Below are 21122 nucleotides of genomic sequence, written 5' to 3'. Positions count from 1 at the left end.
GAAAGCACAGCTGCTGTGCATGATACAGATGTGACATAAAGTGTAGTGACCCACTGAGTCAGGGCGATGGTCCCACAGCCCAGCTCTTGGTGTCCTATGGTGCCAGCAGGAGATGGTATTTTGGAAGAGCGCGGGGGCCTGGCTGCTCTCAGCAGTGCCCTGCCTGTGTACCCCACCAGCACCATGGCATTTGGTGACCAGCAGCTCTGCTTTCACCCTATCCACTGCTTTCATGAGTCTGTAAAGCTTCCTAACATCCTCCTCGCCAAAGCAAAGACCCCATCCATTTCGGTCTCTCCTCCCAAGGTGGCTGCTCCATCCCCTGGCCATTTTAGTTACTCTTCTCCATGCCTCCTCTGACTCCACACTGCCCTCATGGGGAGCAGGGACCAGAACTGCACACTGCTCCTCAGAGCTGAGTGCATCTGGGTTTTATACGGTGGCAAAATGATACAAAGGACGAGGGCTGCACAGCGGCATCCTGTTCCACTCAGGAATCATCAACTTTGGCCCACGGCACCTTTGACCCTTCTTCCCATCCATTCCTGGTACTGGACAAAACTATTTTCACCAATCATTTTAGCTGTGATATTTCCCCAACCTTTTCTGTCCTTGTAAACACAACACTACACAGAGAAACGTTCACAGGGTGTGTGCAAGAGAGAGCGCCTGACTTCTTGCTCTGCAAATGTGGGGACAGCTCAGGTCAAAGCTCAGGCTCCCTTCCAAGCAATGCAGTGAAGGAAGGCCCAGTCAATGCATCCTCGAGGGAAATGCAACCACCTCTGGGTAGGAAGCTACTGCAGCAGAGCAGGTAGAAGAGTGTAATGACCCAGAGGGGAGGACTTTGAGGGGGACTAACTGCTTAAGTTAGCAGTTGTCTAGTGGAGAATGTCTCCTAAACTAATCTTGCAGAGTTTCCACCAGCTGGTATTTCTGATGACCTTGGTGAAAGGTCTGCCATGAGGCAGAGGAGCAGGAATGAAGGCAGAAGGAATGACTTCCCTGGCTCTTTTCCTGAATGTGAAATGCTGAAGTTCTAGATAACTTTGGATTTTAACGGAGAAGAACAACCAAGAGAGAAAGCAAAGAATGCATAGACAGTTTCTGGGGACAGAACAACATAGCAGTGACTTACAACATCTAAATCAGAAATGTCCCTGCACAAGAGCCACATTCTGTTTAAAGAAAGAATCGTAGCATTTAGAAACTGCATATATTCTCCAGCAATTGCTAATCAGACCATGGCAGGAGTTCAGAGCATCACTTTCCGCTCATAATATGGCTTCTAGCACAGTCAGTGCAGACTTTTGCCATTTCATTCAACATTTTTCAGATGGGAAAATGGGAGAAAGGGGGCAGCCTGTGCCCTACTATTGCATGACTGTGACTTCGGGAAACCTCCTTGGGTCCTGGTGGCATTGCATGTGCCACTTGGATGCTCTGGGGGAGACAGCAGTGGGTGAGGGCACCATTGGCCAGGGGAGGGGTTTTCAGCTGGTTAGATGTAGCATAGGTGCTTCTGGGGGGCTGTGGCACGGCAGGACTCAGGCATCCTGTCCTCAGCTCCTGAGGTATGGCTCGAGCAAATGCATGTTGAGTGGGAGGCCAGAATATCTCTCAGGATGGTGAAACAGCCTAGAAAACGTATTTGCCCATTTTCACCCTGGTCCTTTTGCTGAACTCAGCTCCACAGTGGAGACAAGTAACTTTGGCCTTCTAAGTCTTAGTGTCATCAGCTAAAAAATGGGGCTAATATCAAGCTTACCTACTTTCCAGTGAGTTGTAGCTAATTAAACTTAGCGTTAGTTAATGTTTGCACAGCTCTGGGATGTGAAAATGGCAATATCATACTAAGTATTACTCCTAGGTGCCTAGACACCATGATTCTTCATAACCAGAGAAGTCAGTTAAATTAGCTGAAGGTGGAGAGATGCAGCAGTGAGGAAGGCGGAGAAGATATACAAACATAATACTGTATGCATGATGGCCTGCAGCTGCAGAGGGCAGGGAAAGCTCTGCTCCTGCCACTTAAGGAGCACGAGAGAGAGAGATGTTCCTGTTTGTGTAGGAGGGCAGGTGTTCCCCAACAGCTCTGGGTTGCTGCCACAGCAGTCCACTGGCTGAGGAAGGGAAGGGTCAGTTCCCGACAGATTTATGGGACTCTGCTCAAGCCTCATGTGGCCCTCGCTCATATTCTGTCAAGGATGCTGATTCTCCATGAGGTCTATAGGACAAAGTCGAGCAGCACTTCCCAGAGAGTGAAGGCCAACCCTGCCTCACGTCTGTCAGCCAGCGCCATTCTCAGTGTGGAGCAAGGAAGATTCTTCACCAGGGGCAGCACAGGGCAGTGTTTCACTGGCCACGATGCAGGACCGCTCTGAGCGTAACACAGCCTGGTAGGTACACCATCACCAGCAGGAGATCCTTTTCACCCAGGGTCTTTGCACCAGCTGCAGCCAAGGAGCAGACACCCAGGGAGAGCGTGGGAGAAGCAGGATGGGAATGAAGCCATCTCTGTTCCCAGCAAGGCACCATTCTGAAGGTGAAAGTAAAGTAGTGGAACATGGTTGACACCCAAAAGGGGGATTTAGAAGTGTTTGATGCCATTTCCCAAACCTGGATTTTGTGCAAGACACTTGGATCAATACCGTCTTTTTTGTCGACTGATCTGGAACAGTCAGGACCTTGGCTTGCAGCCTCTTTCAAGAGCCATCCCCAGCCACGTAGAGGTCCAGCCCCCTGTAGGGTGTGATCCACCAGGGAGGCAGAGGGAGGATTGCCACACTCTGAATCACCAGTGCGGTTTTCACGGCTCCCCAGCGTTAACCTACATATTAGCAGAGGACTTGGCTACAGCTCCTGGCCTGCTTCCATCCTCTGCAATTGCATTCTGCTGCCTTGAAATCCCCCTCCTCACACACATGCGTACCCCATGGCTTCAGAGGGATGCAGAAGCTGTCACTGCTTTCTGTCCAAAACTCCTGCACAGTGGTGGAGCTGGCTCATCCTTTTCAGGAACAGGCTCCATTTCAGTGCCATGAGACATGAATCATGCGTCTGGAAAGGTTATAAAAACTCCTTGGGACCCTTTGGAAGGAAGATGCAATCTTGAGATGAAAAGCAGTATTAAAATGTCACCCGGTTTGACTGCTGGCATGATCAGGGCCTGTGGCTTTGTCTAGGGAGAGGTATCCTTGTGATGCTGTAAGGCAAAGATTGCTGACACTAAGCATATTCCATTTATGAAATCATAAAGGTGTCTGTACTAGGTAACTGATTTAGGATTTTGTTCCTCCTTCCTCCTCCTCTCCTTGTCCTGTGGTTTTTCTTCAGCCTCCTCCTCCCCACACTAGCTGTTCTCCTCCCAGAGAAGCCGAATATCTCCTGCCGTCAGAATGACTGTTCTCTGCTGTATTAGAATGAATGATTAGTCTCTGTCTAGTTGCCTCTATAATTAAGTAAGTGCCGCATGAAAGAATATTCTTGTAAGTAACCAAGGCAGTTGCTCCCTGCGGGGCTGCTGGGAGCATGGTACAGCTCCCCATCAGCTTACATGCAGGGAGGTGGTTGTCCTGCGTGGAGGCACATCCACAGCCAGACCCCTACCACACCTGCAAGCTGCCATGCTTGCAGCTGGGGCACATGCCTCCCCAAGACGGATGTGTGCAGGTGATGATCTCTTTGCATTCATTTGCAGGCTGCTACAGATGTCCCACCTGATGTGTGTATGAACATGGGCACTCACCCAGCCCCCCCGACAGGTACCCAGCCCAGCGCAGGCCTGTACACTCCTGACCAAGGACTGAGCCTCTGCGTACCTCCAGCTTGCCCTTCTCATTTCCCTGACTCAAAACCATCGGTCTAGTCCCGTCCTGTCTCAGTATACCCCCTGGATAGCCCCCATATTAAAAAGGGGCTTTCTGGAGAGGACTGGGGTGAGGGGAGAGGTGACAAGTGGAGAAGGGATATGAGCAATAAAATGTAAAGAACACCCCACCCTTCCTATAAATACCCAAGCAGCTCCCCTGCTTCCTAGCAGCACTAATGAGGCTCAACAGGAGTGATGGAAGGCGACAAAGGAATCACTGATGAACAATCAGAGATGCTGCTCAGCTGCTAATGGGACTAATGAGCTGCTTTGCATAAGCTGAGAGGGAGGAGGAAGAGGAGCAGATGGGCTCTTGGAAGGCCAGTGGCAGCAGGAGCACCACAGGGAGTGCCCCGCAGTGCGGCAGCACTTGCTACGGTCCCTCTGCCCTCTCCCTGGCAGGAGGCACTGACCGCAGGAGAACCAGCACTGAGCAGCTCTGCCCCAACGGCTCAGGCACAGCCTGTGTCATGGTGTGAACCATGGCTTACCACAACGCACCTCAGCCCACATGGCCGATCTTGTACAGCCCTTACGGGCAGAGCATCAGAGAGGTTAATCCAATCATTTACTGAGGAAAGGGGAACGTGTCTTCTGTAACTCCAGTGGCCAAGACATGGACCTATGGATCTCAAAAAGAACAGTTCACCCTACTCTTAGAGATATCCAAGTTAGAGCAGAGACGTCAGACTCTGAAAGTGCACTTACCATGGCAGGCTGGATTGACTGTCAGCTTGTCTGTGTTCTGAGCTGGCACCAGGCATGATCAGGCAGCTACCTGTGCGGTTATTATCCTGCTTTGAAGGGGATTAGCATCTTGTTCCCTACCTTTTTGCCAGCAGGAACTGGGGTCCGGCTCTAGGTGAGAAACTCAACAGGGTGTTGGCAGCTGTGATGCGATTGAGGAAGGAGTGTACAGGAGAAAGAGCAAGGGATCGAGGCGTATGCTGCAAAGGAGAGACGTTAATCTGTGCCTCAGTCCACCAGGTATAGGCAAGGGGAGACTCTAAATCCAGCCCACACCACCAAGGTTGGACAAAGATTTTGTGACTTAAAAACCAGGGTAGCCTGGAGCACTCTGGCAATGCATGGCAAGTACACAAAGCGGATTTCCCAGCTTGAGAATGTGACAAAGGCAAACCACATTTGGGTCACTTTTCCTTGGCACATTAGTGCAACTTCTCCTATGATTGCTAATGTGAGACTGAAGAAAGTATGGTGCCCTGTTTTGCTCCTTACACCTGATTGCTGATGCTTCCAGCACTACTGGGTGAGAGCAGGAATACCATCGCTGTCACCCTATTTCAGTCCTTGACCCCTCTGCGGGCAACCAAACAAGCTATGCTCTCTACTGCAATTGGGAGAAGGATCTGCTAATAGCCGGCCTGAGGCCCGTTAACGAGTTTCCCTTTCACAGAAGCTCCCCAAACAGCCAGTGTGTCCTGGTTTAGCTCCGGCCAGCAGCTAAGCACCATGCAGCCGCTCGCTCACCTCCCCAGGTAGGATGGGGGAGAGAATTGGAAAAAAACCCTCATGGTCTGAGATAAAAACAGTTTAATAAGACAGCAAAGAAAGAGGAAATAATAACAACAACAACAATATTACTGAAAAAGGAACATACGAAAACAAGTGATGCACAGTGCAGCAATTGCTCACCACCTGGTGATCGATAGCCTGTACCCTAGCAGTGATTTCCATCCCCCAGCCAACTCCAGTTTATATACTGAGCATGACATTATATGGTAGGGAACATCCTTTTGGCCAGGCTGGGTCAGCTGTCCTGGCTGTGCCCCCTCCCAGCTTCTTCTGCATCTCCCTGCAGGCAAAGCATGGGAAGCTGAAAGTCCTTGACTGAGTATAAGCACTACAGCTATTAGCAACAACTAAAACCATCCATGTGTTATCAACATTATTCTCATACTAAATACAAAACACAGCACTATACCAGCTATTAGGAAGAAAATTAACTTTATCCCAGACAAAAGCAGGACATGGTGACAACCGTGCAAGCAAGAGAAGCAGGTTAGAACGACTGCAGCATTGCTCTCGTTTGAATTCAGAAGCAGATGCTATAAATTATTTTGCAAATGGAGGTGTAGGAATGATTTTCTGACTCGTCTCCATAATTTGTTGGCACTTTATCTAGGTGCACAGCTGCAGGTGGGGCCCTGAGCTCCCTGCCCACATATTAGCTCGTACTGGGAGAGATGATTATGGGCTGGGTGCAGTTCCTCTAGCAGAGAGTAGCTGACGAAAACCTTTTTCCCCTGGGGCAGGCTGTGTGCAAGGCTGTACCCTGACTTCCACTCCTGATACAGTCTCCAGTGTAAGGGGCATCTCTAGCACAAGACGGACCTAGAGAGCCAGTTCTGTATTCAGAGCAGCCTGTGGGCTATGTAAAGCCAGCAAATATTCAGATGGCCCCTACGCTTCTCTAACTTTTGCAGGGAAAGGGTGTAATAGAAAGGCTTAATTTAGCACTGGGAAGATGAGAATTACAGTGCTATGTTCACTTGAAGCCAGCCAGTTGGGATGCCCTTGGTGTTGGGCCAGGGGAGACTCCATGCCCTGGGCATGTTCACGGGGAAGCCATGCTCCCACGCCCCTCAGGCCTTTTCCAGCTGCTGCTTCTCCCCCTCCAGAGTCCTGCATGTTGAATTCCAGCATGTGAACTCCCTGAGTAGGATGTGATACCTATACCTAAATGTGGAGATCTGAGGTGAGCTGTGAGGCAGATTTTTTGCAGATTGTGTTGCTTGTGGGATATTCAGTCCTGTCGCATTTGTTAAGTCTGCATGACTTGGTTCCTGCACTCTGTGTGTTGCTGTGAGTATCCCTCTGTCACTGCCCTGCCTCCAAGGGCTACTGAAAATACTTCTCCAGGATCACCTTCTGGCAGCTTTGCGTAGTCGCAGAGGAGCCCTGTAGAAAAAGCCTGCAGGTTTTCTCTGACTCTACATGGAGAATATTGCAAGGAAAAGAAATAAAAAAGGCAGGTTGGCTCAAAATCCACAACCCATCTTTTCAAATGGACACCATGCTGTTATGATGCCCAATCAGGGAAAGGAATCTACCTCTTTGGTACTGTGATGTTATCCTTAATGACTACAGCAATACGAGGCTGATGAAGGCAAGAGACTTGTGCACGTACAGATGTAGATGTATAGATTTTGTGTGTCCTGAGACTTTACAAGAGAAATCCATGATAGATGACTGGAACAGAACATGAAAACAGGATGGACAAGATGCCACATGAGTTTTGCTGTTGGTTTGTCATTACCATGCTGGTGGTGGTACCAGGGGTAAAGAAGTCAAGTAGTCCCACTTGACTAGATGGGACAAAAGAAGGGCTGGAGGCCAGCCTGTAGCGCTAAGGAGGGAAAGCCTTGCAATGCAAAACTGCAGAGAGCGATAGGAGGATGTTATCTATGGCCATCGGTCTCTGCTGAGCCTGCTTTGCCAGCTTCAGGCTGTGATTGGCATTTACTGCCAGCTCCTTCCCCAGAGAAAGGAAGGGGTGCTGCTGTGCGGGCCCTAACGCCTATGTACGTCTTTCCCTTCAGGATCCAGAGGTGCTAAGATTGCTCATTTGGAGCACAGTTTTGTAACCTGTTTGCCTGCTGCTCATCCTGGCACTGGTACCGGAGAGCACATGTCCTTGTTTTCTCTAGCTATTGGTACATTTCAGTCTCCACTTGCCTCCTCCCCACATTTCCTTTTCCAAAAGTTAGTCAGGCAGAGGCAAAAAGAAGAGGAAGGACACCAGATAGACCTGCCCAATAGAAATTTTTCCCACCATGTCCTTACAGGGTCTGGCCCTTAAGATACAGGAGAGGGTGGCTGTTGCTGCCCTAAGTGACTATACTGCAGCTGATCAGTGTAGATACAGCTTCCTTCCAGCTAGGAAATGCTCTCCTGCTTCCTCTGTGTAATATGATATTATGGTTGAAGGATGCTGGGTTTTTGGGGTTTTTTTGTTTAGTTGGAGCTGCTTCTAGTTTGGGAAGAAAATGTCTTTGCTGAAACCATGGTGGGCAGAGGACTGTCTGTCATGTTCCCATAGCCATGGAGCTGTTGTGCTGCCTGTATTTATTCCATTTGTATGTTTATGCTGGGTCTCAGCAGCTGAGCTGTGTCTGCTGAATTCTTCAACTGAACACCTGGAGATAGTACTCTGGAGATATTTGCATCATTAGACATTTGGATGGAGGTCAGGAGCTGTAGGTTCAACCATTTCTATCACAAAATTCCAGTGCAACTTTACAAAAGTTGTTTTAACATCTTAAACCTCATCCCTGCCTCCCATCTGCAAAATACAGACATCCAAGTCTTTGCCTTACCCACTTGGATTTTAAGTTCTTTGGAGGAAAGGGGGGTTTTTTACAACATGCATAACAGTCTCTCTCTGGGCTTCTGAGCATCACCATACTGTAGACAGATAGTTTCAGTTAGTATTGAAGCTGATCATTTTTTAGTAAGTGATGATCTAATGATGCTCTTTGCAAGAGGATGAAAGCTATGCTTGGAGTCCTGTTCCAGTTCTTCTTATATCAGTATCTCCTGTATGTCTTAAGTTCCCTCTCCTGTTTCGTATTCCCTTTTTCTCTTGAATTCTTTCATGCTGTGCTGCTGTGGCAAAATAGCTGCCATGGAGCACCTCAGCCTTGACACATATGTATGCGGGCAATGGGAGGTGACAGATGGAAGCAAAGTCCTCTTATCTTGGAAGAGAACTGCAACTTCATAATCCAAAATCTGCAGTCAAGAAGGATTTTACCTCTTAAGTTTCTGTTGACACCTTGGGCCATATTCATACACCTAAAAAGCAAGGTGGGAGGGCAAAAAACCACAATGTGCCCAAACCTTCACAGACATTTGGCCTGCAGCAGTCACCTACATGTGCGCAGGAGCTCACTCTCTGTCATCTATGGAGACACATATTTCCGGGGGCTATGTAACATCTGAGCACTTACATACATCAAGTAGAATATTTACAAATGCACACAGTTTAGGGAAGGGGTGTCTGTAATTATCTTTCACATCACCAGCCTCCCTAACAGGGAAAGTCCTCTTTCTCTAGTAGATAGCTCCAGCAGTTGCATCATAGGACCCGTTGCCATGGAAACAAAACCTTTTCCTTCTCATATTTCAATAATGTATTGAAGGTTTTCAGGGCCTTTTCCTCTTTTTCCTCTGCTTGGCCTTTCAGCATTTATTGTGCATCATATGCTGGAAATGCAGTGCTCTTATTCTTTAAAACCCAAACAAAAAACAACCCTCAAAATTGTTCTTCCATCTCAACTGACTCTCTCTCTGTCATCCTTCCCTCTTATTCCTTGTCTCTGTCATTTGATGGCTTAGGCTTTCTATGGCAATCTAACTCAGAAACAGTAATTTGCTTTGTGTAATACAAAGTTCCTTTGCCTGTACCCAAAAGCTCTCCCCAAGGGTGAGGGAGAAGCTCTGCTGCCGTGGACCTGTCTTGCAGATGAAATTTATCCCTGTCATACAATGTGGTTGAATGTCTTTTGGGGTATTGGGGCGAGGAGGCAGGAGGTGTAAGGATTTCCACTCATGGGAAGAAAGTGATAAAATGTGCTTTCACAGCAATGATTTCCATCTCTGCAGTTTCAATGCCTTACAGCCTCTGCTGTGAAACCTACAACCCCGTCCTGCTTGCTTTATTGCACAGAGCTGGGTGCACCTGTGTATTAGAGTCTCAGTTGTTGAATAGCTCAACAGATGAAAGAAGAGATCTAGGAGCGGTTAAGCACTGAGCTTTAGAGATGGTCCTCACTATGCTGTGCAGCTGCCTGTTTCCTCGCAATTGTCCATTCCTCTAACATGCCCGGCAGTTCCCTCTAAACAATGCATGTCCCACTGCAGCTCCTCCTGATGGTCCACAGGCAGCTCCTGGCTTGTGAAAGCCTTTATGAAAAGCCTAGAGAAGGGTCTTATGTCAGTGGTCATCATGGTACATGCCCTCAGCATTCATGGGTTGCACTTCAGATAAATGTTATTATGAGCACATCCCCTAGTCACTGCTTCCCTCCACTCTTTATGTGCCCCTCCACAAGCACAGCTTTGGGTACCTTTGCTCTTACCTGCTAAGCTGGCTACAAAGGATCTTGATGTGTTTGGGTTTTGTTGCTTCTGAGTATGTGGGAATAACTGTCAGCCCTAGAGGGCAAACAGTGTTTTCTAGATGATTAAAAAAAAGAAAAAGGCAATTTATTTGAATACAGCAGGGGCTTGGACAGCACTGAAGGCATCCTCTGACCCATCAAAAGAATAAGCTAGGACATCAAAGAGCACTAGAGAATGCACACGGTTACTGCATTTACCTGCCAAGAATAAGAACAGGAGCTGGATCTCATAGCTGAGATACTGAGATGGGATGGCAAGAGAGCAGACAATGAACGACCAGTCTTAATGGGTGTTTGGCCCGCTGCAGAAAGAGAGAAAAATAAAGGGAGGGGTTTCCTATGATTCAAATTGCTCCTCTTTGGTAGTATGGGAACACATACCCTAAACCAGTCATCAGCCATCCTCACTAACTCCCCATCATCTACAGCAATTGGCCCATGCCAGGAGAAGAGTCAGAGGGGAACATCACCAAAGCCCGATGTGTGCACTGCTGGAAGGCTTAAGACTGCAATAGCACAGCATACAGGTGTGACTGCCTCCCAGGGAGATGAGTCTCTGTGGTGTTCTCATCTGTGCTCTCAGAGTCAGGCTGAGCTAAGTCATTATTTGGTTAGGAGACCCATAGCTTGAGCCAGAAAAAGTTTTTGATGGATTCAGCATTGGCGAAATTCCCTCAGAGTCCGTGGAAAATGTTCGCAAGTCAAAGGTGTGCATTTGGCTGTGGGAGGTGCCTTCTTTCTGGGGAGCAGAACCATGACACTGAGCACTTGAATTTGTGGAAGGCTTTGCTCCCCAGGTCCAAATGACACAGGGAGGTAGAAGTCCTAAACCACACTCTGACTTCACAGCCTAACAACAGAATTGTCTACTGCCAAGGAAAGTGCTTGAGATTAAACCATTATTGTAATTGCACTGTAAATTCACAATTACTTACTGTGTTTCCTTCCAAAGATGCAGGACTGAACAGTGTCTCTTATTTTGTAGCAATTACTGATAACTAATGGTTTAGTTAAAGCTTAGTAAAGATACTTTTGGTCAACATCTCTGTTTTTCCAGCGTAGACTAGAACTTAATATTTTTGGCCACTGCCCAAAAAGGTGACATTTCAAAGTATGAATAAAACTACCATAACAACTTGCAATTGTGCGAGGACAACTAAGATCTACATTTCCTGTAATTCCTTCTGTTGTCTGCTGTTTTTTCTTGTGATCTGGACCATCTCAGTTTGGTTAAAGAGCCAAATAAAAAGGCAAGAGTGATCTTTCTGCTACAGTTTTGTCTAGTGCCTTGCACAAGAGTTGTTGGGGACCACTGCTGGGACTTGAGGTGTGGGGGCCCACCAGTAGAGATGAGCCTACTGCTGCGATGAGATGAGCAGAGATGGACTGCAGAGAGCTGGGAGGGTGGTCCTGTGGAAAATGTAATCATTGTGCTGGTGCCAGTCACAGTTGGTGGCGCTGGGGCTTAAATCTCCATCATCACGGTTATCAGAGAGTGATCAGTGCTGGCAGGAAAAGGGGAGCAGTTTAAGCAGATGGGATATGTCTAATCTTCCTAGCAGTTGCGTTTGTGCATAGTGCCATGAGGGCAAATAATCCGAACATCTAAATCCCTTGTCTACACTTGGAGCGTATCCAAATGGATGTCAAGGTAAACAATCACAAATCCTGGCTTGGACTGTCTACCCTTGAGGCCTCCAGTGGTGTTGCCAGGCTGGGTGGTTGTGGACTATGGTCCCTGACAAATGTATACAACGCTTACTCTGAATGTGTCCTTTGGAGCAGAGCAGCCTGCCCGGCATGGCTTTTAGGAGCCAACCCCTGCACTGGCACCCAGGTCCATCGGCAGCCTCATCTTGCACTGGAAAGGAGCTCTGGGACTGATAAAGAGCAGGAATTTGGGGCAGCTGGGAGCGCATGGGTGACAATCTCTTCCAGGCGATTTTGTGTGCACACCATTTTCCCCAGGTGAGGGTCTGTGCTCTTCAGACAGCAGCAACGTGAGGGGTTTGGTTGGGCTCCCTGTGGCCTTGTGCTGTACGGACGTGCCGTGAGGCTGTGCTCCAGGGCTGCCTGGCTTCGAGGGCATAAATCAGCAGAGCTGTGTGGCGCGGGGTAGGCGGCCAGTCTGCTTTCAGGGCAAGAGGGAGGCTGCCTGTGAGTGCAGTTTGGTTGTGGTAGGAGCGGAGAGCGGATGTGCCTGTGCCCACCAAACCAGAGCCCCAGTTAGAAATGCATCCTCCAGCCACCGCACCCCAACTTAGCACTGCTGGCCCCTTTCATCCCGGAGCCTGTAGCTGTCACGCTGCTGTCTCAGAGCTTAAATGCTTACTGCTTCCCGACGTGTCCAGAGGCTGCTTCTTATCCCCCGCCCAAGACCAGCCCCAGCTCACCTTGCTTCTGTAGCCCCCGCCCAGGTCCCTCCTAACTCCTTCAGAGGTGCCCACATGAAGCCTGCCACAACCCCCTCAATGCCTTTTTTTCCAAAATGTCTCCCTCTTTTCTTCATTCTTGCCAGCAACAATTTCTGCTGGTTAGTGTGGCTGCTTCAGCCACCCCTCACTTGCCTCCCCAAGCATCCAGTGCATCCTCCAGATGTGCAAACAGCTGGATGCAGGAAGCACTTGCCAAAATTCCTCTTCTGGATGGATCAAAGGCCACAAAGACAGACATGTCTAGGAAAGAGTTGACCTATGCTAGTCTTGTTGATTTCTGCTAGGGGTATAGTAAGTTTGTATTTTTTTTTTTAACTCTATTATGCACTTGTTTGAAATATGAAGGGGCTTGGGTAGAGGAGACCAAACTAATTGGGTGTTTGGGCCAAGTTTATGAAAAGATCTTGAAATTTTGAAACAGTTCATTTTGGACACAGCTAAAGATTTGATTTGGGCGATTTGGGAATAGGACTTAAAAATACTGAAAAATACAAATATTGTTTTTAAAAAAGTGACGTTGCTGAAAACAAGAAAAATAGGAACATGCTTTCAGAGTGATTAAGTAACTCTAAGAGAAGTCGATTTGGAAAGAATGAAAGGGGTCAGGCTGGATCCAGCCTAAACTACTTTGCCTAAAATTGGCTTAAAAACATTGTTTTGGGTTGAATCTTATTGGAGGCTATATAAAAGTGAATAAACATCTCCCCAGTTCTACTTTACACAACAGTGAGAAATGCTAGAGGTGGACTTGCACACTTTTGAACTGAGACAACCATTTGTACAGTACAGAAAGACAGAGACAGTCATGGCACAGAAGAATATACCACCTCTAAAAAAAAGAACAGAGGGAAAAAGAAATACCATGAGAAAAGATATATCCTGTCAGCAAAAAGGAAGACTTGGTAACATGTATTTGTTTTATGGTGATATGTTTTATTAATGACTTTTTAAACACCGTTTGGGCTTGTTTAAACACCAGTTTTATACAGATTTAACTAAATTGGTTTACAAAACAATTGAATTAAGTCAGGCAATCTTTTAGAGCACAGACACCTGTATCACAAGTGTTTATATTGGCTTAGCTTGCGTCAGTAAATCATCCTTCCTTCGCTGCCCGGCTTCTTCCCACAGCAGCTGTTTGATTGCACTGCAGGTGGCTTTGCCTCACTCTCTCCCTCTGGAATTTGACCCCATCCCGCTGCAGCGGTGAGCTGGGAGAAGGATAGGCTGGACGCATGCCCGTCTCCCTGGTGGGCTTTTCGGAAGGTAGATCTTAAGGAGGAAAAAGAGGCAGAGGGGAGGGCTAGCAGCATTGCAGACTCATTGCCTGCATCAGCTCAGAGACGCAGCTTGCAGCCGATGACAGTGGAGCGCTGGCTCTCCCAACAGCCATTTTAGTTGCAGGAGCTCAGACCCAAGTAAAAAAGCAGTGTTTTTTTCAAAAAGTGAGCAGTGCACATCAAGATGCCACTTCTTCATGTTTTGTCCCTGTGTTGGCTAATTTCCCTCTACCCCAAAATGTTTTGTCTTTTTGCCCAGGTCGCAATGATGCTGCTGTTATGCATTTGACTCACACTGAAGCAGGATTCCTCACTGGCTTCTACAGCGCAGGCCCCAGAGAGGTACAGAGAGCAGAGGGTGCCCCTTTCTAACCAAACTCTGTTGGTCAACATCGCTAACGTTTTTGCACCTTCCTGTGGTTTACTTGTTGCCAGTCCCTGCACGTGAGCAGGTGGCCTTTCAGCCTTGACCTATGGCTGATGCGCAAGGAGCAGATGGCGGCCAGGGTCCATGGTGGAGCCAAGAGTTCCCAGCACCCGCCCTGCAGGATCAGCTGCCTTGCGCTCAGCGTCTTCTCCAGTGTGTCAGCTGAGGGTGCTGCGCGTACCCGGGCACCTGGAGGCGATGTCGCTGCCTGGAAAAATAGGGAGTGCAGCTTTCCTGCAGTACAACAAGCACACACGTTAAAAAACACTTAATGTAGGCCTTCAGTCAGGAAGGAGGAACATGCTGCGTCCCTAACCAGTGTCTGGGTAATGTTACTTTTACAGCGGTGATTTTGTAGCGATGTGTTTGTAGGTGTCCCCGACCGGACCAGGATGAACCTGTGCTGTCAGACCCACTGCCCCCTTGGGACGTGGCAGGACCCTGGGGTGGGCGCAGGGGAGAAGGACCCTCCCAGGCCTCTTATCCGGGAGAGCAGCCGGGCAGCAAGCGGCCGAGGGGCAGGAGGGGCAGGGGCAGCCCGCCCTTACAGCGGGACTCACCAGCAGCCTCTCTGCGCAAGAGGCCGCCAGAAGACACCCGGAGTAGCGAGGCGTGGCGGCCAGCACATACAGGGCCCCGCAGGCGCCTCACGCTGGGACAAGAGCTGTGCAGCGTGGGGGGCTGCCCTCACGGCGGCCCAGGGCTGCGGCGGGGCCGGACGGCGCGGTGCGCCAGGCGCCATCTTGCGGGAGGCGGCGGGTGCGGCGGGTGCCCGGGCGGAGCGGGGCCCGGCCTCGGGCCGCGCCTGCCCCCTGGGGCTGTGTCTGCGGGGCCCCGCACCTGCCCGACCCCTTGCCGCTCTCCCTTGCCCGGCGGCACAGCTCCGGCCCCTTTATTAATTTCTGCTTCACACTTCCTCTCGCCTCGCCTCGCCGCTGCAGCCGTCCAAAGATGCTCCCTCTCACTGGGGCATCTTTCCCAATCTGGTATATATCAAACTAAATGAGGCATAATTAGGAATAATTATGACATGACATGGTCTGGAATGAGGAGCAGATGGGGCTTCCCCCAGGATGCTCCAGGTTGGATTTCAGGGAGGAGGGGACGGGGACAGAGTGGGGGATATGGCAGTCTTCCATGGTTTCCTACCTTTTGTCACCTCCACTGGCAAGGGGCTGGAGATAACGCCCTGGGCAGCAACGCACTGCAGCGAGACCAGCGTGCGAGGCCAGCACCGTGAGACACCTCTCTGGGTCACTGGGGCTCCTCTGCAAGTGCCTTTACAAGTCACTCGTTCTGTGTTAGAAGAGCGAAGCAGCACCTGTGTTTGGCCATGTGTGCTATCCCTCTGACTATGCAACAGTAGTCCTAATTTTACAGTAATGTATGGAGTTTTTTCTCTAGGAATGAGGTGGAAGAGGGAGAAGTGAGGAGTGTTGGCTCTTCGGTACAGGCAGAAGACTGGTGCTGAAGCGCGGGGGCCAGAAGGTGTTTTCAGCAGTCCTTCGTGCCCCTTCTGAAGGAGATGCAGCTGCTCTGTGTTGTATGGTGGGCTGTGCATGGGCAGCAATGCTGGAGCGGTGCTGGGCACCGCTAGGAAGAGGGATATTTAAGGGAAACCTCAGCCTTTGGTGCTCCTTGGAAAGGGGGTAAGGGAGAGGCTCTTGTCTGTGATGTTTCCAGCATATCTATTTGCCTTGGTGCCTGTAGAGGGACAGGAGAGAACGTGGGTTTTGACTGGAGATGTGTGGCACAGTGGATGCACATGGCTATGTTGTGGAAGGGTAAAGGTAAGAGTGTGAGCTGTCATGTGAGAATCCTTTTCTCATTAAATATCGATGTCATCCACAAGAAAATCCAGGACAAAGAGAACCTATAACCACTCTCTTTTCCCATTACAATAATACAAGATGTTGGAAGGCTTTATCACTGGCATTTTGTCACTCTTGCATATCTGCGTACATCCCTCCGGGGAGAAAGCCAAACCTTACCGCACAGGAGGTGGTAATAGCATGGGGTAGGCTTCAACACCAACTAAAGCACTGCATTTATGTGCCTCCTTAGCTACCTTGCTGTCTGGAGGCACAGACAGGAGGCAAGAGGCCAGACTAGCCCAGGTGTCAGATCAGGTTGTTGGGAGTCAGGACAGGTGGAAATAGAGGAGCATTGTGCTGTGCTCACCTTCACCTGCCCCCTCTGCCCTCCAGCCCCCCACCTATGCCCCTGAGGCAATACCTGACATGCAGAACAACTATTTTTGTTTCATCCCTTGCCATACAATCTTGGATGCAGGGAGAGCATCCAGAGGAAGTAGTTGCTTCCCTTTCCTCCGGGATAAATCTTGCTTGTTGCTGAGAGGCATTTTGCACTTAGTTTTTCAAGCAGCCATTCTTTAAGCTGTTCCTGCCTCTAGTTACCAAAATTACAGATTTGCTGTTCCCAGCAAAAAGCCTTTTTTCTGCAAAAAGCCTTTTTTCTACAAAATGAAGGCAAGTTTCGATTTTCTTCAGAATGTTATGGGAGATGAATGGGTGCACCCAGGAGTACCTCAGGAGCTGCAGGCCAGTTCTGCTTGGACATATAGTCATCCCACGTCTGTTTCTGTTCAGCTAGTGTTGCTTGTGACATCTCCAGTACCTCACATGGCTGAATTCAGTCTGCTGGCCACTAGCCTTACTGTCTTGGGGTAGATTTGCTAGCATTAGGTCTTCTTGCATGTTGCAGGTTTCTGCCATGTCTCATATGTAAATGAACTGCCTGGTTCAACTGTGGACTTGCAGAATAATTCCTCCTAAGGAGCTGCCTCTGTGCTGTGATAGTGCTGGCTGTAGGTTTTTAGTTTGCTGGGGCTTGGAAGCTCTGGCTTTGCCAAAGTCAATGGCTTCTTGACATTTTTCCTGGTGAGTGGGAATGAAAAGCAGTATTTCTGATTTTTCCTCTGCAGGGAATTTTCAAAATGAAACTGAAGAATCACTTCTGGAAAATCAGTCTTGTCATCTCAGAGTTCTTTAAAAGTGCCATGCTGTTAACATCTTTTCATGCCAGAACAGTTGAAATATCTATTATTCTTTCTTCATTTTCAAAACCACTAAAGGGAGGATTTTTTTTAGTATCTCCTGAAACCTCTTTTCCAGAATAGCTGCTTCTGTTTCTTTTATAGTGAAATATTTTAACAAACTGATAGAAAGGGAAGGTGGGTTCTTTTTGTTCAACTTTACCCATAGAAAAGTTATGCATTTAAGCACAGCTTGTTGTTTGGTGTTCTTTCACAGTCAGGGAGAAAAAGATGAATCTACAGCATGCTCCAGTAAGGTCATGCTGTAACTTGAGCAAGAAGAGCTATACCTCCATCTCACAGAGCACTGAGTGAGAAGTACTGTCCACTTCTTGTTTGTTTTGTAATCAGACCCACTGAATCGCCTTCTGGATGTTTCTGTTTCTCCCCTTTTGCTATACAGGGAACCCAAATGATTAGTTTTGCCCAGATGCCTAATTGCTAGATAGCTAAAATTAGTATGATGAATGTCAAGTTCAAATTTGAAAAGGGGAATTAGATATTTATATCATTTGGACATTTTTGAAAATGTCCTCACTGGTAAACGCAATCACCAGTAGCCTTAAATACACTTAACTGAAGCTTGGCTACTTCAGGAGGTATTGCTTGGCTTCTTGGAGAGATATTGCTCATGAGCATAATGCTGTTGTTTGCTTTATACACTGTGACACATGCTGTGTTCACACACACTGATTGTGCCCCCCCTTGGGCATCCTAGATAGCACTTTTTCTGTGATGGCATCTTTCATCATGTCCAGTTTTAAGAACTATCTTCATCAGCACGACAAACTTGGGAACATTTTATTCTATTCTAAGAATAGAAATCTGCTGGATATCTATGCAAGATGCCTCCTGGGTTTATTGCCTTGTGGGCTCTTGGATCCTTTCTCGGAAGTATAGGTAGACACTCTCTTTGAAGCAGAACAAACTGGGAGACTCCTCTGTGCTGGCTGTTTCATGTAGCCCCACAGGTTATAGACTTGTAGCAGTATATGTACCTTGAACTTGCACAGTGCTGGGTTCTGGCAAGCTTTCCAGCCAAGTTTATTACAGTTTGTAGTAACTGAGACAGCAAGGGGACAATCCACATGAATGGTGGTTATGGAATGGAAATAATTTCACCTTCCCTGGACTGCTGACACTTAAGGGTCAGCATCTGTAATTTAGATACCAAATCAGTTTTAGAAAAGTTACGTGTGCCTAAGGTTGGCTTCTCATGTGATCTATAGATGCCCCCAGGTAAGTTAGTTAAAGAAGGCTGATGAGGAGATGTCTACCTCTCTTAGAAGCTTTTTTTTTTTAAATAAACACCTTCATGTACTTTTTTAGGTTTCTGGATATTTTTGTAGATATGTCTGTTCTCATGTCTATAATTCCATCTCCGGTTTGAAAAACCCAACTTTACATAGGCAAGCATCTGCTCTCGTTCCTCTTGGTTCTGGCTGGGGTTGCTCGTAACATGGAGAAGTGATGGGGCAGCGCGTTCCAGATGATAGGAATTATTGTCTTAGCTGTTGTCTCAGTGTATGCACTGCAGGCTGACCACAATGAACAATACATAATGCAAACTACCTCCCCTTTCTCTGTGTTTTCTCCACATTTTGGCACTTACCAGCTGATACAGGGACATGGCTCTGCCTGGAAAAGTTGTGAGGAAGCACAGCATTAACCGTTCACTAATCAGATATTGTAGAGACTCCTGGTTACTGACCATTCCTACAGTGGTTTTGTTCTGTCTTCATCAACCTCAGTCGTAGCAGCTGGTAGGATGTGCATCAGTAAGGATATTTGCTGCTCAGCATATGGCTGAGTTTCACCTTGAGACCTCAGTTCTGTCAGCAGTTTAAAGATTAAATGCCACCTCTGTAAGTGAGTGTCAGAATCACCACAAAAATCACTGAGAGGTAAGAGGCATAATCCCTCAGGAGCATCTCATTGATCCTTTCACGGTTCCCAAGCAGCGTGTAGTCCTGAATGCATGCCTGTCCATTTCTCCAGATTAGTTGATTTAGTTACACATCCCTTGGGCTTGTTAGGGGGTAAATTTGTATCCTTGGAAAGCAGCAAAAGTCAAATAAAAGCTACTCCAAACCATACCAAACAGCTTTACTCGCTGCAGTAAAGTGCAGGTGTCTCCTGGGACTGCAAAGCAGCTATTTCTGTTGGTCCTGCTGAAACCAGCCCAGTTCCACTGTCTCCAGTGCATGCAGATTGGTTATTGCTGCTGGCATCCAGCATGGGGTCTAAAAGCAGCCATGCTGGAGGAGGATCTTTCTTTATGTCTTCACCCAGATTCAGAGGGTCTAGGATCACATTCTCCCCATAGCCAGCTGGTGAATGGGTGTGTCTACGTGCAGCAGCCTTGAGAATTGTTGACAGGTGTCCTGCATATTGCCTGAATGATGGTCTTTCAAGGAAACATTCTCTTTTCCCTTTCTTTGCTTCCCCTCCCCACCCCATTCCACCCTCTCTTCATGTTTTCTGAAGTCTCTGTTGTTTTCTGATATTCAGGCTGTGACGATGAAAGGTGGCTTGTCCTGCATGTGAAGGCATGGAGACAGCAGTCATATTACTGGGGCAGTGTTCATGGGCATTTTCTCCTTAAAAACTGTTGGGAAAAATTTTTCCTCTTGTTTGTTTGTTTTGCTTTTTTTTAATTGCATAGGAGGAAATGCAATGAATGGGGAGACTTGCCTGGTATTTAGCATACACAGGAGTTTTGGTATGAGTTAAGGAGTCAATCATTTCTCACACATACCCAGAGACCTCTGGTGGCCACTGAAGATTTTAAATTTCCGTTTTTTGCATTTTATCCAAACGTATATGGCCATTTGTAAGCCTTGTTTTGTGTGTGTGTGTGTTTTTAAGGGGAAGTTTGCAAATGTTGGTGTAACATTGTTTTCATTATTTTCCCACACACTTGCACCAGTTCTGTCTATTAAAAATGGTATTGTTCTGTTGCCCAATAATGTTTACTTGGAAAATTGGCTTGGCCTGAGAAGTGCCATATTTACTCTGCAGGCAATGGAAGCTGTTGCTGTGCAGTTAAAGAAAATTCAGGGAGTGTTCTGGGGTTGGAATTAATTTCAAATTAGCATGTACTGAAACATTCACTTTGACATAACATTTCCTTTTAAACCTCCAGCTCAGAAGCAGAGATTTTTAACTACTCTCCAAGGGTGGCTGACTCTGTGGAGGAGAACAGGAAAAGCGGCGGAAGAAGGGAAGAGGAAAGGCATGTGAAGAGTTAACACAGAGTGCTGCTGTGTTTTCTAGATGTCACCCTTCCTCCAACCTTCTCTTAAGCACTTTAGCTGAAGCAGCACCATGGGTGGCTGGTTACCCCAGACTCTTAAAAACATGAGGTTGGCCATGCTTGGTTAGACCAGAGGGACACCTCTTCTGGTATCATGCCTCCAAGAGACGCAATGATCAGCCAGGTGTGCTGATCCCTGTAACATCAAGCTATGGAGCAGCTCTCTGTCTACATCTGAAAACCTTCCTCTTCATGCTGTTGTCAGACTTTGACCCTCCCACAGTCTACAGGACACAATGGAGGTCATCTTTGCAGATCTATCTAGAGAACAGAAGCTGCTCTCCTTTAAGAAATCACATGATACAGTCAATTACGATGTAAACACTCCTCTCAGGATGTCTATCGTGTGGGGGCTGTCATCTGTGTGTTCCTGGGACATCCCACTACAAACCAATACAGGGCCTCTGGAAGAAACCGCTGCCTTCTGAATGAGTGGGGCCGTGATTTTTGTGCTCGGCCGGCCAGTGAAAGGCTGCTGGCAGAGGAAGTCCTGCAGGGAACAATGAGATATTTCTTTTTTTGCCAGCTGAGGAAGCAGGCAGCTGCCCCTTGGGAGGAAGAGGCAAGGGTCAGCTTGGAAGGAAGGAGAGAG

This window comes from Phaethon aethereus (assembly GCF_964289735.1).
Source record: "Phaethon aethereus genome assembly, chromosome: 1".
NCBI lineage: Eukaryota > Metazoa > Chordata > Aves > Phaethontiformes > Phaethontidae > Phaethon > Phaethon aethereus.
This window is presented reverse-complemented; position numbering follows the sequence as displayed.